The sequence below is a fragment of the Alnus glutinosa genome, chromosome 13 (genome assembly GCF_958979055.1).
Source record: "Alnus glutinosa chromosome 13, dhAlnGlut1.1, whole genome shotgun sequence".
Lineage (NCBI taxonomy): Eukaryota > Viridiplantae > Streptophyta > Magnoliopsida > Fagales > Betulaceae > Alnus > Alnus glutinosa.
In genome coordinates this window covers 9,156,709-9,177,500 of record NC_084898.1, presented here as the reverse complement: position 1 = coordinate 9,177,500, position 20,792 = coordinate 9,156,709, and the positions used below count along the sequence as shown (strand labels likewise).

Sequence of the window (20,792 nt, the reverse complement as noted above, 5' to 3'; positions counted from 1 at the left end):
AGATATAACTTGCAGAATTCATTCGATTTACCAGTTAAAAAGCAAAAAAGGATACGTAGTTTAATTGTATTAAAAATATATACATAATATCACTAATAGAGAAAAATATTATTGATTAGAAAAAATAAAAATAAAAAATAAGAGTCGAGAGAAAAAAATATAGAAAAAAATTTAAAAAATTAGTGAAATGATTTCTACAACCAATGCTGGGAGAGTCTAATTTACGGTGGAAATTCTAATAATGAGGAAATTCACCAAGCCCCACGCCGAAGTATAATGATATAAATAATTATTTATATCATCGTCAAACATTTGTATATATGTTTGGCGATGATTATAATCATCGCCGAACATTTGTATATATATTATATAACTTAATTGCAATAATAAATAAAAATGAAGAAAAAAAAAACAATAATAATAATAATAAAATAAATAAATAAACAAACAAACAAACGATAGAATTTATACAGCTGTTATTATTTATTAAACATAGCTGACGAGAACAGAGGCCGAGTCTCTAGAAGCTAATCCGGAGACATCCCTTTGGCTCTTGCCTGTTGTGATGAATGCCCTGTTTAATAGTTACTAGATTCTGTCTGCGAGGGAAAACGTACATTATATCAGTGATATGATATATATGATGAGTAGTGTTTTAAACTATTAAAGATTTAAAACTAAAGGATTTAAAATGAATTAATATAAATGATAATCTTGAGAAAAATGTTAGTTTTTAGGATAAATTTATGATAAATCCTTAAGTAAATGCAAGATTTGAATTCAGTTCCTCACTTTTTAATTTTTAATGCACGAGTATTCGATAATTCAAAACAGGTCCTTCCCTGATTATTATTTTCAATTTTTAATAATATTATAAAAAATAAAAAGTAAAATCTAAAAAAACACTTGATCTTCATCTTTGCTTCAAAATATGGCTTCCACAACATCTTCTACTGCAACTTAAACTTCTGTTTCTTCACGCACACTAGTAAACCTACTGAAAAATACTGCAGCAGTTTGTTTTTCTTCACTGCTATGTTTGCAAATACTGCTGGAGTCTAATCGTTAAACATGCCATATTTTTTTCATTCCCATAAACATTTATAGGAAGTGTAGGCTTGCTTGTAGATTGAGTCCAAAGAAGAACGTACAGGTTCTGTGAATATTTTCGATGTGGGCAAATGAAGCAATGAAGTATAAAACGCCCTGAGCAAAGCTGTGGTGTTAAGGAAACCTGTTCATTTAGCTATGACGTCACAGAATCAAATTTGCCTTGGTTTTTTTACAGCTGACAAATCCAGACGCCCTCATAACCATTTGATCAAGACCGGACATCTGGCAAATTGTGTCACTTACTATGCTAGCTGTGATTCACATTTAGCTATGAAGTTCAAGGTCAAGAGATATATGCTGATCGAAGATTGGATTTGATATTTTGGATATATAAATGATGGAGACGGCTGTGGAATCGGAGAAGACCTACCCAGATCTCATATCTCATCGCACCCACCCCATTAATTATTATTGTTTTGAAAATAGAACAAATAGATATAATGTTAGGGTTAAAGCGTTATATGATTTGGGTATTTGACTGTTGATTACGTTAGTCAACTGTTATGGCACAAAAACACATGCACGCAGTACCATCATATGGACTATTTGTTGCTCAAGTCGTGATGACAAATTATTACAAGTTTAATGTCCTTTATGGTCGTGCCTTGAGTAATAGGAATGAAAAAAAAAATATTTGACATAAACAAGAATAATTTTAATAGCAACAAATGAAAGACTATGATTGCATTTTGGTGGTTTATTGGTCCCCTTCATAATAGTGCCAATTATGCCAATAATAATAAGATTAGGATATGAGAACAAATAAAGGGTGATAGAGTGGAATTCAGAATGATTACCATCATATAGTTTTGTCTCCAAAAAATTCACAATAATAAGGCACAGTTTGGGGCAAAGTGAAAGAGATATTAACCTCTTTGGAACCTATGTAATGGTAAACACTTTGGCTTAAGCATTTGAATGGAAATTAGGCAGCTTGCTGTAGTGGTGTTAGTTAGTCTATGAATGATGTTTGATAGTCCAAATAAGTGCTCGATTGGGTCAGAAAAATAGACCAGAAAGCCTAAGGTTCAAGCCAGGGTGATAAGCCTCGAACTACAAATCCCGATCAAACTATGAAAGCCAACGAAAAGGAACATAATAGATAACAGGTGATAAAACCCGATCAAGATGGATGCACAGGTAGCTCAACTATCTGTGCCAGCATAAAAGTTGCTTGAGGGACGTTGAGATTGTAGCACAAAGATTAACCACTCCACGATTTCAGTATAATTGCTCCGTAATTTCAAGTGACGAATCTGGCTAAGGTCATAAGTTGCCCGTGAGTGTAGAATCCAGCACAGAATCTTGATAAGTCCATAACCTACTAGTAAGCGTAAAATCTGACAACACCCGACTGATGCCATACCACAGCAACAAATAGTACTACACAAAAGGAGAGTTGATATGACCATTCCAAGTACAACATCGCAACCATTCTCATACAAAATATTTCAAAGACATTGCTCAGAGGGTTAGAGCACATTGCTACAAACCACGATTTCAGGGGTTCAAATACCTCCTCGCCCACAACCGGTCAAAAAGGGAAGGGCCTTTCCCTCTGGGGGTAGAAAAATCATGATCAGGATAGCGGACTCAAAGCTATAGAACTTAGGTGTGGGTCTTTTGTCGAAATGTAACGGCCTTACTTTTTCCTTTTATTTATCGTTAATTTAATTTCCCCATCGGCAACCCCCGACAAGTTTTTGACTATTTTAATTCATTTTCGAGGTGTTCATTGACTTAACTTGGTAGTCCGATCAATTACATCATCATTTGGCATCGTCTATGGGAACACATTTTATTACTTGGATAAAAGATCGTATCGTGGAGTCACTGCTGACACCATGGCTTAGGGAACTCGCGATGACTCGTCTCAAAATTTCTTGATCCAACGGATCTCTGCATTGGAGGACAAAATGCAAAGTCACCTCCAGAATATGAATAAACTCTTGCAGTAGAACCAGCCGCTGTTGCAACAACTCCTCGCTCAAGGATTCTCTCATTGCAACGAGTCGGAGCCACCTTAGCATCAGGATGACAACGAAGCTAATGCTGAGGCAAGATGTAACGGTCCGACTAGCTTATTAACAAGCCACAAGTAGAAAATATCTAAATTGTCCACGCGATGCTAGTTCATAACATAACATCATCAACTTTTTTTTACAAACTTTAATATACATATCTAATGATTGTCTAACAAAAGGTGATACATGCGGCACATCAAAATACAACAAACTAAAGAATAAAAGTTAGCCTTCTCAAAATGTTGAGGCCTCCTGTAACGCCCGGGAAAATCAAGCTCTTAAAAACTCATTGATATTGTTGAGTAGGCAATATCAATAAGTTTCTATAACTAAACCTAGAGTTGTTTTTAAAAGCTTAAAGATCAATCTTAAAACCTTTAAAACTTAAAACTGACATTTAAGCTTTAAACTTTGACCGAGTATATAAGTATAGCTGAGATATGATGTCCTTTTATTTATTACTTAAATGTATTTGTATGCTTGTATTTTCTGAAGGTTTGTAAAATTTGTATATTAGTATAGCTAAGTCACATCATATATATGTGTGTATGTGTGTGTGTGTAAATAATTTTTGTGAGATTTGCTAGCTCTCTAAGAGTTTGTGTATGATTTGATCTTTTGAAATCTAGCTTAGGGAGGAGCCATAAATTAAAGGATTCCATTGAAGACCCCTTCAAGTAAGAGATTTGGCTGGGAAACATTCACGTATAGGTACGTGTCAGAGTTCAAGGTATGACCACTGCATCGGGTATCTGAGTGCTACTGCTTTGTAACTAACTTTGTTTTCTGAATAGTGGATATCTTCGGTTTGGCTGCCCCGGAGTGGTTTTTTATTTAATTAAGTTTCCACTTCGTCAACAAAATATTTGTCTCTTTTAAATTCTGCATTTAATATTTTGTTGCACAATTGATCACACACACATAAATTAGGAGTCTATTATTTTTCAATTGGTATCAGAACTTGGTACACTCTTTTTAGATTAATTTCTTGTGTGATCTTCTGACATCTAATTTTTTTTTATAATCCCAAAATCTTAATGGCTCGAACTATGGCTATTGGAAAGCCCGTATGCGCTTCTTTTTAAAATCCATTGATGTTTTATAGATTGTAGAATCTGGTTGGACTAAGCTAGATGCTACAACTGCCGAACTAACTATTGTTCAAACAAGCGCACGACTTTCTAACGATAAAGCCCTTCATGCTCTATGTCAAGCTCTAGCTTTTCACCGTCTGAATTCACAAGCATTTTAAACTATGAATCTGCTTAAGAAGCGTGGAAAATTTTGGAAACAACATATGAGGGGACAAAAATTGTTAAATCTGCCAAGCTCCAAATGTTGATTTCAAAATTTGAAAAAATTAAGATATTGGATGATGAGACATTCGGTGAGTTTTACACTAAGATTAACGACCTGAGAAACTTGATGGTGAGTCTTGGGAAAAGGATCTCTAATGTAAAACTCATCAAAAAGATTTTAAGGTCTTTGCCTGAACGTTTTAGGATTAAAGTAACAACTATTGAGAAAGTAAGGACCTAGATTCAATGAAGATTGAAGAGTTGGTGGGATCTCTACAAACTTATAAGTATTCCCTACCCCCAATCAGAAAGGAAAAGGCAATTGCCCTCAAGGCATCTAAGAAGAAAAACAGAGTCTCCTCTAATGAAGACTTTGATAATGAAGAATAAGATGCAGTTGCCATACTCGTCAAAAATTTCTATAGATTGATGAAGAATGATAAATTCAAGAAGAAATTCACCGAAAGACATAAGAAGGCCCCCAGAGAAGTCGAGCCAGAAGAAGCTGAGAAAAATGATCCAAGAGGTCCTAGATGCTTTGAGTGCACAGGCTTTGGGCATATGCAGGCAGACTGTGAGAATCTCAAGTAGGCCAAGGGGAAGGCCTACAATGCTACTCTTAGCGAATTTGAAGAAGAGGAGACCCCAGAAAAAGATCAGAAGTTTCTAGCCTTTGTTACTCCACACGAAGAATTAGAAGGGTCAAAATCCTACTACTCAAAGAGCAGCGATGAAGACGGGGGAGAACTCAAGGAGGCCTATAAAGTCCGCTATGTAAAGTTCTTGAAGCTGAAAGAGACACGCAAACAACATGTGCAAGAACTGAACAGCCTGAAGACTGAGAGAAGCACGATACTCGTTGTAATGTCCGGGGCATTATTTAATAATTAAAGTATAAAATTTAATTAAATAATTATTTAAGTTAATTTAGTGTTATTAAAAATACAAGAGAATATTTTTAAAGTCTAAAGAAAATAAAATATAAAAGAAAATTGAAAAAGAAAATAAAATAAAAAATGGAATAAAAAAATAAAATAAGAAAAGAATGAAATAGAAAAGAAGAATCAGAAAGTGAGAGAAAAAAAATATAAAAGGTAAAAGTGAAAAGAAAAGAATTAAAGAAAAAAAAAAGTCAAAAGTCAAAAAGTAAAAGAAATTAATATATATATATATATATATATATATATATATATATATATATATATATATATATATATATATATATTGCATGTGGGGCGACCTACGCCCCACACTTAAACAAAATGGCCACTTGGCTGTTTAAATCATGATGGCCAAATGGCCATTAAAAAGAAAAGAAAAGAAAATAATAAAGTAAAAAAAAAAAAAAAAAAAATTATGATGAAGGCCATGCGGCCTTCCTCAAACGAAAATAAGAAGAGGCAGTAGCCTCTTGTCTCTTTTCGTTCCAAAAGAATATTTCTCTCCTTTTCTTTGATTTACGAAAATCTAACCATCCAAATTTAAATTCGATTTCGGTAACGTGATCTACGAAGCCCGATCTACGTTTCTACCGATTGGTTTGAGGTATTTTCGTAAACTCTTGGTTTTTAAGATTTTAGATTAAATCTAAAGATATATAAGTTTGATTTTATGTGTTCTTAGGATTTGTTGTGAGGAGCTTGCTAAACACTCTCCAAGTGTTGAATTTACATTTGGTGGAATTTTTGGTGAGTTTCTTCAAACCCTAACTTTTGGGTATTTAATTTTAATTGAATTTTTATGTTTTCAACCCTTAATAAAAGCTATTGGGTTAATAATATTGTGTTTTGAATAGTGTTTTATAAATTATGATTTAAAGTTTAGAAACTTTAATTTGATGGGTTAAATTAATTTGGAGCTTTTTAAGTGATTAAAATCTAGACCATTAAATTATGCTAATAAGTTAGTAATTGTTGTAAAAAGATTAATGAGCATAATATTAGAGTTAATGATATTGAGAAAATGTTAGTGAGAAATTATTTAGAGATTAGTGAATATAATTTTAGGGCTAATATTATTATAAAAGTGTTAGTGAAATTAATTACGAGTTAGTAATTAATATTATGAGTAAATAATTAAATAGTGATTTTAATATCTAACCCTTAGTAAATACTTTGGGTTAGTATTATTTGAGTTTTAGTGTCTAGGATTTATGGGTAGGCGTTTGGAACCCTTAAAATATTATGGGTTTTCCATGGGTTAACTCTTGAGCAATTTAAGAACTAAATGTGAGTCCAATATCAGAAGTCAATAATAATGTGCAATGTATTGTTTTTACAGTAATGCATTGCATGGTAGTGTCTAGGAGACCTAGTGCTTAATATCCGCGCAGCCAAGGTGAGTATTCTACTCACTGAGAAACTATTATTTTAATGTATTATGGATTTACAAAATATATATGTTGTTTTACAAATGTGAACCAACTATACGTTGAATATATCTGTTTTGGATAATTTGAGTATTTTTGAGTATATTGAAATTATGATGATATTTTGAAGAATGTATATGATACGTGGAGTTTGAATAAATGGTGTGACTGTAGGATATGGTTGAGAATTTTGTAGACTATAGTTGTATTGTAAATGATTGGGATTTTTAGTGTGAGTTATAAAATTGGGACATGATGCATTGCGTGCTTAACGGCACAAACTTTGGGATATGGTCCCTGTTCTTTGGAGTTACGGACTCGACGTTAATATGGGATACGGTCCCTGTTCCCTTTGAGTTACGGACTCTATGTTCTTTGGGATACGATCCCTGTCCTTTGGGATACGGTCCCTGTTCATTGGGATACAGTCCCTGTCCTTTGGGATATGGTCCCTGTCTTTTGGGATACGGTCCCTATTCCTTGGGATACGGTCCTCGTTCGCTTGGCATATGTATACATATATCATGGTATGTTTGCGTGTGCTGTTTTTATGATATATATATATATATATATATATATATATATATTTCTAGTTGCATGATTTAAATGTATTGAGTTGAGAGTGCATGGATGATTGCATTCTCTAGATGTAGAGATACCTGCGTCTATGTAAGACCTCGCGAGTTGTCATTGTTCTTCAACACATTGACGTCCAAAGACAATTTGCTAGAAGGTTTAGGCCTGGTATTACGGGATGCTAACGTCTATGTAAGGCCTCGCGAGTTGTCGTTATTCCTCAATTATGAAATGCTAGCATATTAGAGTCTAACTCTAATACTTGCATGATCACATTGACGTTCAAAGGCAATTAGCTTTGAGGTATAGGCTTAGTGTTGCCTATTTCTAGTAATGTGGATGTCTTAGTACCGATAACCAAATGCCATTTTTTAAGCTTATGGGTTATGTGCATGCAAATATCTTCGCGTGTATGTAAACCTAAGCAAACAAACTACAAAGTATTATCGTAGGTGAGGTTGTACGTAGTTATTTCTATAACGGAACTTCTATGTATAATCTTAGCTGCCTAGTATGTTTAAATGTTTTCTATTAGCCGGTATTTCCTATATCAGCTATGGGAGTTTTTCAAATAAAAGTTTATAAAATTGGTAGCTGTTATAGCGTACGCATGACTAAAAAAGGAAAAGTTGGTTCTTTGCGAAAACTCAGTGAATAGTATACCTCTGAGGTCTTAGTGTAATTATTTATGCTAAGACGGTAGGATCATAATTCCACCTGTACAGATGCGACAACCCCCGCAACCGGGTAGACATTGATGCTTTGGTTGCAGGTTCTGCGGATATAGATATTGACTCATCCACCTAGCGTATGGGATGTTATGATTGGACCACATCGCGACAGTCATAAGTTATGGACTCATGGGTAGTTCGTATTTTGGGTATTTTATTTATGGCTCGTGTCCTACGTGGTATACGTATTTATTAAGCCCGTATTTTAGTATGTAATTAGTGTAATATGTTTTATAAGCCTTAAATAGATAGACTTGTAAATGACTCTTATTGTTGTAATTAAATGTTATGTATTAGATGTATTTCCGCTATTGATATGTGTTCCGTTGTACATTGATATTTATATTCCCCTGTGTTAGATGTAACTCTGAATATTAGGTACATGTTATGGAACATGTATGTTGTGTTGGCTGAGTGACAAGTAGTCCTGTCACTGTGAAGATCCATTTATGTATATTTAAAAAATAAATAAAAAATGAGTCGTCACAGCGGATGGTATCAGAGCAGTTAGATCTAGGGTTGGTTAGGAAAAGCGAAAAGCGGAAACCTAGGGTTGTGTTAGAGTTTAAGCTTAACAAAAGAGCCATAGGAAATCTTAAAAGCTTCAACTAAGATAGGAAATTAAAATGTAATACTCTATATGCATTACATGGATTTTGTGATGCATATTATTTGATTTATGTGTTTAGGTAGTTTTCCTCTCATTTTCACATTGTAGGTTAACTTCAATGTGATTGTGCAGAGTATATCGCTTGGTCGGGGAACGGTTTAGAATAAACTTCTTAGGTGCATTGCATGGGTATTGTGATGCATTTAATCTTTTTACGCAGTATTTTCTATTTGGCATTTCATTGTACAGACAAGTCATGCCCCCTAGACAAGCAATATCGATACGCAATGAGGAAGAGGATTCCTCTGTGGGCGATTGAGGTGGAAGTGATTTTAGGCGCCTCTACCTCCTCCTCCCCTCTATCGTGAGGTCACCAACTTGTTGCTGCCAAAGTTGAGTACCTTTAGCGGGCAATTATAAGCCAAGACAGTTTGCTCAAGTATGGTGAGCACACTTACACCGAGCAATGTTGAAGTCCGTCCAACCATCGCAAATGTTGCCGATGTTGCCATAGGTATTATACCTTTATGTTGTAGCATTGTGTGCATTTGGCTTATCTAAGTTTTATCCATTCGTATGTCTCACTATGCATTGTTACATGCATAATGGGCACCAAACCTTTAAAATCATCGTGCGTGACCATTTCTATTGGTGACGCATTTGTCCACAGTAAACATGAAGGTCATTGCCTTAGCACTATATGGGTGGTGACATTGTTAGCTCTAATATTTGACATGATGAGCTACGGTGTCTAACTCATTTAGTTCGGTATGTTAAGTTGTCCACCATTGTCTCATTGCATTGTAAGCTATGCAAATTCAGCATGGAACCCTTAGATTAGAACTTATGAGTTTCTACTCATATTGATGACGCCCTCGCTTATAGGGAGCGTGTGGACAAGTGTGCCATCGGTATTAGAGAAAAGACTCTGCCAGCGAAGGTAGTAGTGTGATACGTGTAGAGTTCCAATGTTGGCATATTTAGCTTCAACATTTAATGTGTTGAGTTTTAATGCCATGCATATAGGATTTCGGTGTTCAACATGCCAAACAATAAAGCTTACCATGTTGAACTACGAGATTAACTCGTTAAGGCTTTGATGTCAATTTGGAATGGATGGACGATCAAAGAGTAGAAGTGAACGTAGATAATCACGAGTGGGTAGTTGTATTCCTACTCCATAGTATAGAGAGTCCGAATCTTACGGGTCTTGTTTGCAAGATTACTCCGCAATTCCTCTTTGACGTTCAACAATGATGAATGTTCGAGAGTGTATACTTGTGTTTGGCTTATGCCTAAGCCAAACTCATATCGAGTCCGAGTTGGGAACATCCGGATAGTGCAGATGTTTCCACTTTAGTCACGAGTCTATGTGAGAATGCATAGGTTACCGTGTGCTAAACCTAGCAACCATGTAGGATGAGTGTTTCATAAAGAAAACTGACGACTTGATCAGTCAACTCGTGGAGTTTCGATATTCTTGGGAGATTGATTTTCTTCCAAGATACCATTGACTTTTGGTGCGAAAGAAAATGTGCCAAAGTCAGCGATCTGATAATGGTATGACCATTATGAGTTTTTGGTGATACCATTCGGATTGACGTATACACCATTTATATTTATGGACTTGATGAGTCAAGTGTTCCATGAATACCTAGACAAGTAATTAGTTGAGTATAGCGTCGGCAAGTTAGTCTATGTGATTAATTGTGTCGAGCATGGAAGACACTTAGTATAAGTGTTAGAAGGGCTTAGTAAAAGGGATTCTTCTCCAAGCTCATAAGAGGTGAGCTTTGGTTGAGGAAGTGTCATTCTTGGTTTATATAATAAACGAGAATGGACATGAAGTCAACAATAGAACGTGAACACACAATTGCACCTGTGCTTAAACTACCCATTGAGATTATTGGGTAGGTGGCTTGCACATATACATCGCGATAGGGCAGGGATTCACCCTTGTGTAACAACAACAATGTAACCTATGCTACTTGTCAACTGTGGATCATGAGTAGCGTCGTTCTCCTCATGGTTCGGAGTTGCTAACCATTGTCTATGCCTTACTATTTTATGGGCAATGCCATGATGGTGTAGTGCATGTGGAATACACACTTAATGCCCAAGTTTTGATGCACTCCGGTGTTGAGAAACGGAGACATGAGGTAACCCTAATGGCTTATTGTACTAGGAGATCATGACGGCAAAATGTCCTGTCGTGCGAATTAAGCCACAATCACGACAAAAACACTGTGTACGAAATCCTGTGATGGCGAGATTGATTCAAAGTGTATTCGGAATGCTAGCTCAACATACCCTCCGCAAGCGGACGGCTGATCCAAGAGATCTATTTAGACACTCAAGGATATGCTCAAGTTATACGTGTGAGAATCCATGGAGTTGGTCATAATATCCGTCAGTAGTTGTAAACGTTGTATCGCATGTAACGTCATATGGACGCGAACATGGAACGCCATTTCATTTGGCATGAAGTTGGTGTGAAACGATCGGCGAGCTTTGAAGTGGTGCATGATTCTAGGGAATATCGCGCTCGTTCAAAGTGGATATTCACTACACAGTGATGGAAAGCTGTATGGATAAACATCGTCGTAAATCTGTGTTTCAATTGGTGATCTTGTGGAATGCAAGGTGTCGCCAATGCGAAACATGTAACGCTTTGATCAATATGGATGTGCTCAATTCTGGATAAATTGAGTTGTCCCTAGTGCAAAACTTATGTCCATCACATAATCGGTCTTGATGTCTCCTAGTTTTAGTGGGCATTGATGACATTTCCCCGTTGCGAACGTGTCTGCGACTCTCCACTTGTGGTGAACTTTTTCATATTCAATGGAAATTGACTTATGAAGAGGTGCAAAACGAGTGATGGTTTATAAGAAAACACTAAATTCATTTCATTAGTGAGAACTCTGTGGTGAAATCACGATGTTGTGGAAGTCACATGAGTGTTCAATCATTAAATGCGGGAGTGATCCCTCATTTTACAGAATAAATGCGGGTATGATTGTTATGTCATACAATTTTCGCTTAAGTACCCCAAGTAAAACGCATACGTGCATGGGTATTTCTAATATAGAACGCATGCTCGTATGTGTGTAAAGCGAATTGATGTCCAAATTTCGATGAAGAAATTTTTATAAGGAGAGAGGGATGTAATGTTCGGGGCATTATTTAATAATTAAAGTATAAAATTTAAGTAAATAATTATTTAAGTAAATTTAGTGTTATTAAAAATGCAAGAGAATATTTTTAAAGTCTAAAGAAAATAAAATATAAAAGAAAATTGAAAAAGAAAATAAAATAGAAAATGGAATAAAAAAAAAATAAGAAAAGAATGAAATAGAAAAGAAGAATCAGAAAGTGAGAGGAAAAAATAAAATAAAAGTGAAAAGTAAAAAGAAAAGAATTAAAGAATAAAATGAAAAAAAAAAAGAGTCAAAAGTCAAAAAAGCAAAAGAAACTAAATATATATATATTGCATGTGGGGCGACTTGCGCCCCACACTTGAACAAAATGGCCACTTGGCCATTTAAAGCATGATGGCCAAATGGCCATTAAAAAGAAAAAAAAAATAAAGTAAAAAAAAAAAAAAATTATGATGAAGGCCATGCGGCCTTCCTCAAACGAAAATAAGAAGAGGCAGTAGCCTCTTGTCTCTTTTCGTTCCAAAAGAATATTTCTCTCCTTTTCTTTGATTTACGAAAATTTAACCGTCCAAACTCAAATTCGATTTCAGTAACGTGATCTACGAAGCCTGATCTACGTTTCTACCGATTGGTTTGAGGTATTTTCGCAAACTCTTGGTCTTTGAGATTTTAGATTAAATCTAAAGATATATGAGTTTGATTTTATGTGTTCTTATGATTTGTTGTGAGGAGCTTACTAAACACTTTCCAAGTATTTGATTTACATTTGGTGGAATTGTGGTGAGTTTCTTCAAACCCTAACTTTTGGTTATTTAATTTTAATTGACTTTTTATGTTATTAACCCTTAATAAAAGCTATTGGGTTAATAATATTGTGTTTGGGGTAGTGTTTTATAAATTATGATTTAAAGTTTAGAAACCTTAATTTGATGGATTAAATTAATTTGGAGGTTTTTTAGTGATTAAAATCTAGACCATTAAATTATGCTAATAAATTAGTAGTTGTTGTAAAAAGATTAAGGGGTAATTACCTTTTCCCCCCATCAACTACTAGTCATTGTCAACATGCCCCCATAAACTGACACCTCGACCAAAAGAGAGCATCCAACTACCAACTTTACATACTTTGCCCCCCTCCGTCAGGGAATCCCGTTAACTTGGACGGAATATTTCATTTTTGGGCGTTAATTTTGGTTTAAAGAGCAAAATGCCCTCCAACAGTAATTAATAAAAAAAATATTAAAATTAATATGTTTAAAAAAGTTAAGGGCATTTATGTCATTTTTTAATTTGAGTTAGGGTATTTAAGTCTTTTTACGAATTAAACTAACGGAAGGGGGCAAAGTATGTAAAGTTGGTAATTGGATGCTCTCTTTTGGTCGAAATGTCAGTTCATGGGGCCATGTTGACAATGGCTGGTAGTTGATGGGGGAAAAAGGTAATTACCCCAAATATTAAAGAACATAATATTAGAGTTAATGATATTGAGAAAATGTTAGTAAGAAATTATTTAGAGATTAGTGAATATAATTTTAGGGCTAATATTATTATAAAAGTGTTAGTGAAATTAATTACGGGTTAGTAATTAATATTATGAGTAAATAATTAAATAGTGATTTTAATATCTAACCCTTAGTAAATACTTTGGGTTAGTATTGTTTGAGTTTTAGTGTCTAGGATTTATGGGTAGGCGTTTGGAACCCTTAAATATTATTGGTTATCCATGGGTTAGTTCTTGAGCAATTTAAGAACTAAATGTAAGTCCAATATCAGAAGTCATTAATAATGTACAATGTATTGTTTTTACAGTAATGCATTGCATGGTGGTGTCTAGGAGACCTAGTGCTTAATATCCGTGCAACGAAGGTGAGTATTCTACTTACTGAGAAACTATTATTTTTATGTATTATGGATTTGCAAAATATATATGTTGTTTTACAAATATGAACCAACTGTACGTTGAATATATCTGTTTTGGATGATTTGAGTACTTTTAAGTATATTGAAATTATGATGATATTTTGAAGTATGTATATGATATGTGGAGTTTGAATAAATGGTGTGACTGTAGGATATGGTTGGGAATTTCGTAAACTATAGTTGCATTGTAAATAATTGGGATTTTTAGTGTGAGTTATAAAATTGGGACATGACGCATTGCGTGCTTTTCAAATAAAAGTTTATAAAATTGGTAGCTGTTATAGCGTACGCATGACTAAAAAAGGAAAAGTTGATTCTTTGCGAAAACTAAGTGCATAGTATACCTCTGAAGTCTTAGTATAATTATTTATGCTAAGGCGGTGGGCTCATAATTTCACCTGTACGGATACGGCAACCCCCGCAACCGTGCAGACATTGATGCTTTGGTTACAGGTTCTGCGGATATAGATATTGACTCGTCCACCTAGCGTATGCGATGTTATAATTGGAGCACATCGCGACAATCATAAGTTGTGGACTCATGGGTAGTTCGTAGTTTGAGTATTTTATTTATGGCTCGAGTCCTACGTGGTATATGTATTTATTAAGCCCGTATTTTAGTACGTAATTAGTGTAATATGTTTTATAAGCCTTAAATAGATAGACTTGTAAATGGCTCTTGTTGTAATTAAATGTTATGTATTAGATGTATTTCCGCTATTGATATGTGTTGCACTGCACATTGATATATTCTGTTGTGTTAGATGTAACTCTGAATATTAGGTACATGTTATGGAACGTGAATGTTGTGTTGGCTGAGCGACCAGTAGTCATGCCACTGTAAAGATCCATTTATGTATATTTAAAAAAAGAAAAAAAAATGGGTCGTCACACTCGTAACGATCACAAATCTAGGGAGAAGTTGTTAGAGGCGCAGCTACAGATAGAGAGGCTGACTGATGAGAAGCTGACCCACATGCTATAAGTCCAAAAGAGCCCAACAAACAAGATAGGACTCAGGTATGTAGCCTCTACCTCAGATATCCCCTCCACTTCAAAGACTGTGTTCGTCAAGCCCACAGTCCCCGAGCCTCCTCACGCCTGCATGGATAAAGGAAAGGATTTCATTGGAGGAGAAGATTCGGTTGTTACGAAACACATTCAGAAGACTCCTACCAAAAGAATTGGTCACATCCGACCCAGGTGTCCTCAACGTCAGACTCAAAAGGAGCCTTCAAGATAAGCTACATCCGACACTAGACCTCTAACAAGATATCAGGCTTCGCAGCATCCGCGACGATAGCAGTGATTTGTTCCTTCCCATAATGGCAAACTAAAGAAAAACAAATCATGGCACTACTAGGAGGAGTCACAGAAGCCCAAAAGCAACCAATCTTATGAGGGGCTATCTATTTTGATGCGGAACTTGCTAAGATAGATGGAAAACCACTTGAAGGCCTGTCAACAACCACCACAGGAAAGGCAGGTTTAGGTCAGAACGGATGAGGGCACTCACCCCTTAAAGAGGAATGGACTCACTTAGTGAAAGTGAAGTCTCACCAAGCCTAGGATTTTGGTTCCTAAATCCTAGTGCATGTCAGGTTTGGTTGCATTGCATTATTTATCATAACATATCTTATACTTTGCACATTGTTTGAGGAACCCCATATTTTTTCTTGTTGTCTTGAGAAAATTTCTGCAAGTACTTTATGAGGATGACAGAAAAAGCACATCGGCCGGCTGCTTTTCTGTCTTGGTTGTTAGTTTTGTTGGCTGTATTCTGACAAAATCACTATTATGTAATGTTACTGTCGTAAACAGGGATGCTGTATATTTCAGAATATTCACAATATTTAGAGTTTTTGTCTTTAATACGAAACAGGCTTATTATGACAAGTTTCAATGTCACAAGCTTCAAGAAGGCTAATTCAGTGTTCTAGGAAGATTCTGTACAGTTTCCAACTTAGAAAAAGTTGAATCCTTTGTTTCCGTCAAACAGCCCAGTGATGCGTTCAGACGCCCATCAGTGTCGAGAAGCTTCTGAACAGCTCCAGGTTGCATCTGTCCAGACGTCATGGCAACACATTCGGACGCTCTTCAGAGTTCGAGAAGATTCTAGTTTTCCTTTGTAGACACAGATTGGGAAGACAGTTTGCATCCATCCTGATGACGGGGCAACACCGTCCGAACAAGGTCCTTGATAAGGAAATTGCGTGCATACAATCTGCAACTGTCCGGACTCTAGTGCAACACCGTCCGACAAGGTTCTTGATAAGGAAATTACGTGCAGACAATTTGCAACCGTCCGGACTCTAGGGCAACACTGTTCGAACAGGACCTTAATATGGAGAGCGTGAAGCGCGTTATGGAAAGGCAATTACAGTTATCCGTTCGGACGCGGCCTAGAGAAGTTAGTTTCGGACTCGACTTAGCTTTTCTTAAGCCTATAAATAGAGGCCTCTAGGCATGTAAAAATCATAAATTCAGTATTGAATTCTTCTGTACTTAGAGAAGGTGATTAAGTAGAAATTGTGAAGATCCGCTAGCTCTCTAAGGGTTGTCGGTGTGTTGTTACTTTGTTCGCGTGAAGTCAATCTTAGGGAGGAGCCCTAAGGTAAAGGAATCGATTGAAGACCTCCTTCAAGTAAGTTACTTAGTTGGGAGATGTTCACGTTGGGTTACGTGTCAGAGTGCAAGATATGATCGCTGTATAAGGGTATGAGAGTGTTACTGTCTTGTTACTAGCTTTGCCTTCTGAATAGTGAAATTCTTGAGTTTGGCTACCCCGGAGTTTTTTTTTCTCTTAATTGGGTTTCCACTTCGTTAACAAAATATCTGTCTTATTTAAATTCCACACTTTTGATATTTTGTTACACATTGCTCACACACACACCGTAAATTAGAAGTCTCTTTATTTTTCATTGGTAATTCTGAACCTCTCTCTCTGAGAACAGGTTTGTTGTTTTTATGTCTTTATTTTTTCCACAAAAAAAAAAAAAAAAAAAATGGGGGAGAAGATGCAGAATTTTTACTTTTTTCTTTTGATAGCTTTTCAGATATTGCATATATTTTTGCATGATATCTCAGTTCATTATACATCAATTAAATATGCTTATATATATTTGAGAGTTTATGCCTAATATCTGCTAAGTTTTCCTGTTGCATCTTAATCCTAGATAGTTGCTTTTCTCATGTAATAAAAATTGTGCACTATCCCAAGCTCCCATAAGGTACATTTTTTTTACTCTTTGATTTTTAGCTTCAAAAAATTCTGATGAGAGATATTTTTTTTGCTAAGATGGTCAAATTGACCAACTCACTAATTGAACCTAGAACCTATAAATTCTGGCACTCTCTAAGTTGCAGCACAAGCAATAAATAAAGAATTAAAAAAATCAGAAAATATGAATAAATAAAAAGATCCTCTGCTTATTGTGCTCTAAAATCTGTTCTTAAATTTGTCCTTATAGAAACAGTCAGTGACCAAATCATTGTGGAAATAGATGGTTACTAAAGGACTAAGTAAAAGAAAAGTGCAGCATCTTAAGGGAAGTGTATCTGATGAGGGTGGCTAGGCCTTAGTAAAATAAGGTTTGACTTTTGACTGATCTAACAATGATTTTCTCTCTTGTTTAGAAAATTCAATTTCTAAATCATATCAACAAACATCATACCTTATTGAGAAAGCTTTCACACACACACACACACGCGCATAGCATGAGTTAAGTTATCTATTTAAAATTTCTGTCTGCAGGGATATTTATGCTTATTGAAGACTTAACTTTCAATTATATCTTTGCATATTTTTAAATTGCTATTTGACTATCTTATCATCTATTTATACATGTGTGTTATGAAGCAAACTTTAGGAAAAATTATTTTTCTGCAAATTTTTTTCTAAATTTAGCTTTTCAGTGTGAAGCGTCCAGACGGACTTGACTTGCAGTTCAGATGCGTGCTACCCTGCCGATCGCTGAACTAGCAATAGCCGTCCAGACGGTTAAGTGACATGTTTGGACGCGTGCCCTACAGGTTCAAGACCTGCATCTCTTTCTCCCTGCGCCGCACATCACTTTTACTCTCCATTTTCTCTCAGTTTCTTGCGCTTTTCTCGTGCTTTCTCACGAGTTTTTGTCCTCTTTTGTCATTTTCTGCATATTCTCGATTCTCAGGTACTTTTTTGTTTCTTTTACGATTCTATTCAATTTTTATTGACAGTTAGAATATTAGGATTTGTTTTGGAATGTTTTTGAGATAAATAATGCCTAAATTGATTATCTTCTCTGTTGATGAGATTGGATTGTTTTTCTTGTCATCATTTGAACTAATTTGGGCTTTTTGAGATAGATTTTTATTCATGAATAATTTTGGAAAGTCCAAATTACAGCCATCATAGTGCCAAAAAATTTCTGGGACTAACATAATCTAATTTCATTGGTGTTATCTTTTGCAACTATTTGGTTAAATTTTTGCAAAACTATGTTGGCTAGCAGCTCTCAGCGCAGAGTTTGTTAGAGGACAGAGGAAGGTCTTGAGGCTACTAGGGCCAGGGTAGAAACCAGACCCGTGATTATTGAGAGAAATGTCGTCAGAGCCGACGTTATGGTCCCTCCTTTTGACTTTATCGATCAGTTAATCCAGGAGAACCATTGGGATTACTTGTACCACTGCTCCGGTGTTGTCTATCTTAGACTGGTCCCGAATTTCTATGGGTACTAGCTTAGAGGTCGTACAAGATGAGTAGAGCGGTCTCACATTGCAAACCATAGTCGGGGGAGTGACTTTTAGAGTTGATGCTGCCTTCATTGGGTCTTTTATCGGGACTGATCCTGTTCCATTTTAGGGCGTCCCATTCCCAGATTCCGTGGATCCCCTTTCCATGGAAGAACTGCTCATGTTTTTTGATCCTCAGCATGGAGCTCCGGATAGAGTCTCTCACTCCATCAAGATTGTTATATTTTCCTCTCCGCATCATCTCCTTGCAAAGTTGTGCAACACAATCTATGGCCTATGGCTCTACGGAGTGAGCTAGTCCTCAAAAGAGCAAGATTCTTATATGCTTTGATCTAGCGGATACCTTTCTGTCTCTGCAAGTACATTGTGCTTGAGATGCGTGATGAGCATCACATAGGTCTACCATTTGCGTGCTTAGTCACAAAGATCTGTCTCCTTTTTGTTACAGGCATCACTGATGTTGAGCCCAATGTGAGAGTTCAGGATCCTCTTGGGAGTCAAACCCTTATAAAGTCCAATGCATAGCTACGACATGAAGGTCAAGGTGAAGCTCCACAGCCTCCTCCAGTTCCACCTCCTCCATATTTGGATGCTGCTTTTTCTCAGATTATGGATGCTTTGAGTTCTTTTCTGTAAGAAGTCAGCACTATTAGTGTCGGGGTTGAGCAGTGCCAGATTGACATGAAAGAGTGCCTCAAGCACTTTGAGCCACAAAATGATGATGATTGAGTGCTGTGTTCACTCATTTTTTTGTTATTTATAATTTCTGTTTATATGGGATTTCTTTTGAATATTAGTAAATTATGTTACTGTGGTTTTTCTATACTATGTTTACCCTTTGTCCTCTAGAGACAAAAATGGGAAGTATTTTTAATTTTTGGACCGAGATTGTATTTTTAACTTGTCAAGTGAATTTTGTCCCAGAATGGCGAAAATGAGAGTTTGTTAGTTTTATTGACTACATTCTGTTGACAAATTCACTACCATGTAAGTGTCCTGCTATAACAGAGGTCCCGTAAATATTCAGAGTCTTCAGAATATTCAGAGTTTATTTCTCCAATATGGAAAGGGCCTTAATATGACAATTATCTGTGTCACAAGCATCAAGATGACAATTTTCAGATTCCAAGAAGATTCTGCGCAATTTACAACTCATCAAAAGTTAGATCCTCAGTAAACATTTATGCAGTCTAACCATAAACATATACATATATACTGTCATTCCATTCAACCTCATAGGCATATCAATACGTTTAGCATGAAAACTTATCAATGCATTCTAGATGTAACTATATACATATGTGTCATTCCATGCAACCTCATACTAATACATCTAGCCATGAAAACAACTTAACATCTCATAAAACAATGCTATGCATGCTCATGTACATTTTTCATGTTACTTTGGGACACGTCACAATGGCTTTCTAGGATATCCTTTCTCGTGCACATTCTTAACATTATGGGGCTCAGTCCGAGGTAGTGAGAGCTCGCAACTCACTCCTTCTAAGGACTCGTCCATTAGTGTGATGTTGGAGACTTGTATCGATTCTTATAGTGTCTTATGCATTTTACTCATATCCATGTTCATGCTTTATACTCAAAAAATCATACATTTACTTTCATGATCATGCTTTTAACACAACTTTCTCATAAAACATGAACACTTCAACAAGTCATTTTCTCAATCACAAATCACATAATTTATATCTCAACCCCAACACACATTAAAACTCAACAAAACTTAGCTCAAATCATTTTTATAATCATATCTTAAACTTCATCAAACATCATCATTATACATCAACATAATTGAAAATATTCAAATCATCCAAAACATATATCATCAAACTGTCTTCAGTTCGAATCAAATGAATTATATCATTTCATTTCTATATAATACTTAAGGTATAGTAATTTTTCTCAGTGAGTAGAATACTCGCAATGGCTGCGAGGATCTTAGGGTCAACTTATAAATTCCTAGACAACGACTTGCAATGCACCACTATTTCAATGCATTGCACACATATTAGCGTTTTCTAACACTAAATTTCCCAAAAGCTCTTGAATTGATCAAGTGCTTAACCCATGGAAAACCCATAAAATTTTTAAGATTCCATTAAACAACCCAAATACAAATAGCACTAACCCATAAGATAATAAAAAGGTTAGGCACTTAAAACTACAATTTAGACAAATACCCAAAAGTTAGGGTTTTGAAAAACTTAGCAAAATCTCACCCAAAGGCAACCCAAAG

At 35.7% G+C, this 20,792-nt stretch overlaps 1 long non-coding RNA gene across 2 annotated transcripts; it reads left to right on the top strand.

The window, feature by feature from the left end:
• The first annotated feature begins 5,842 nt into the window (after window positions 1–5,842).
• On the top strand, window positions 5,843–19,468 carry LOC133854575 (uncharacterized). 2 transcript variants are annotated; one of them, XR_009896821.1, is made up of 6 exons: window positions 5,843–5,980; window positions 6,059–6,123; window positions 6,716–6,772; window positions 13,691–13,747; window positions 17,717–17,973; window positions 18,295–19,468. It is a non-coding gene; the product is annotated as an uncharacterized LOC133854575 (long non-coding RNA). The 2 variants fall into 2 exon arrangements; XR_009896822.1 differs by lacking the exons at window positions 17,717–17,973; window positions 18,295–19,468 and adding an exon at window positions 14,234–16,715.
• Window positions 19,469–20,792: the final 1,324 nt, after the last annotated feature.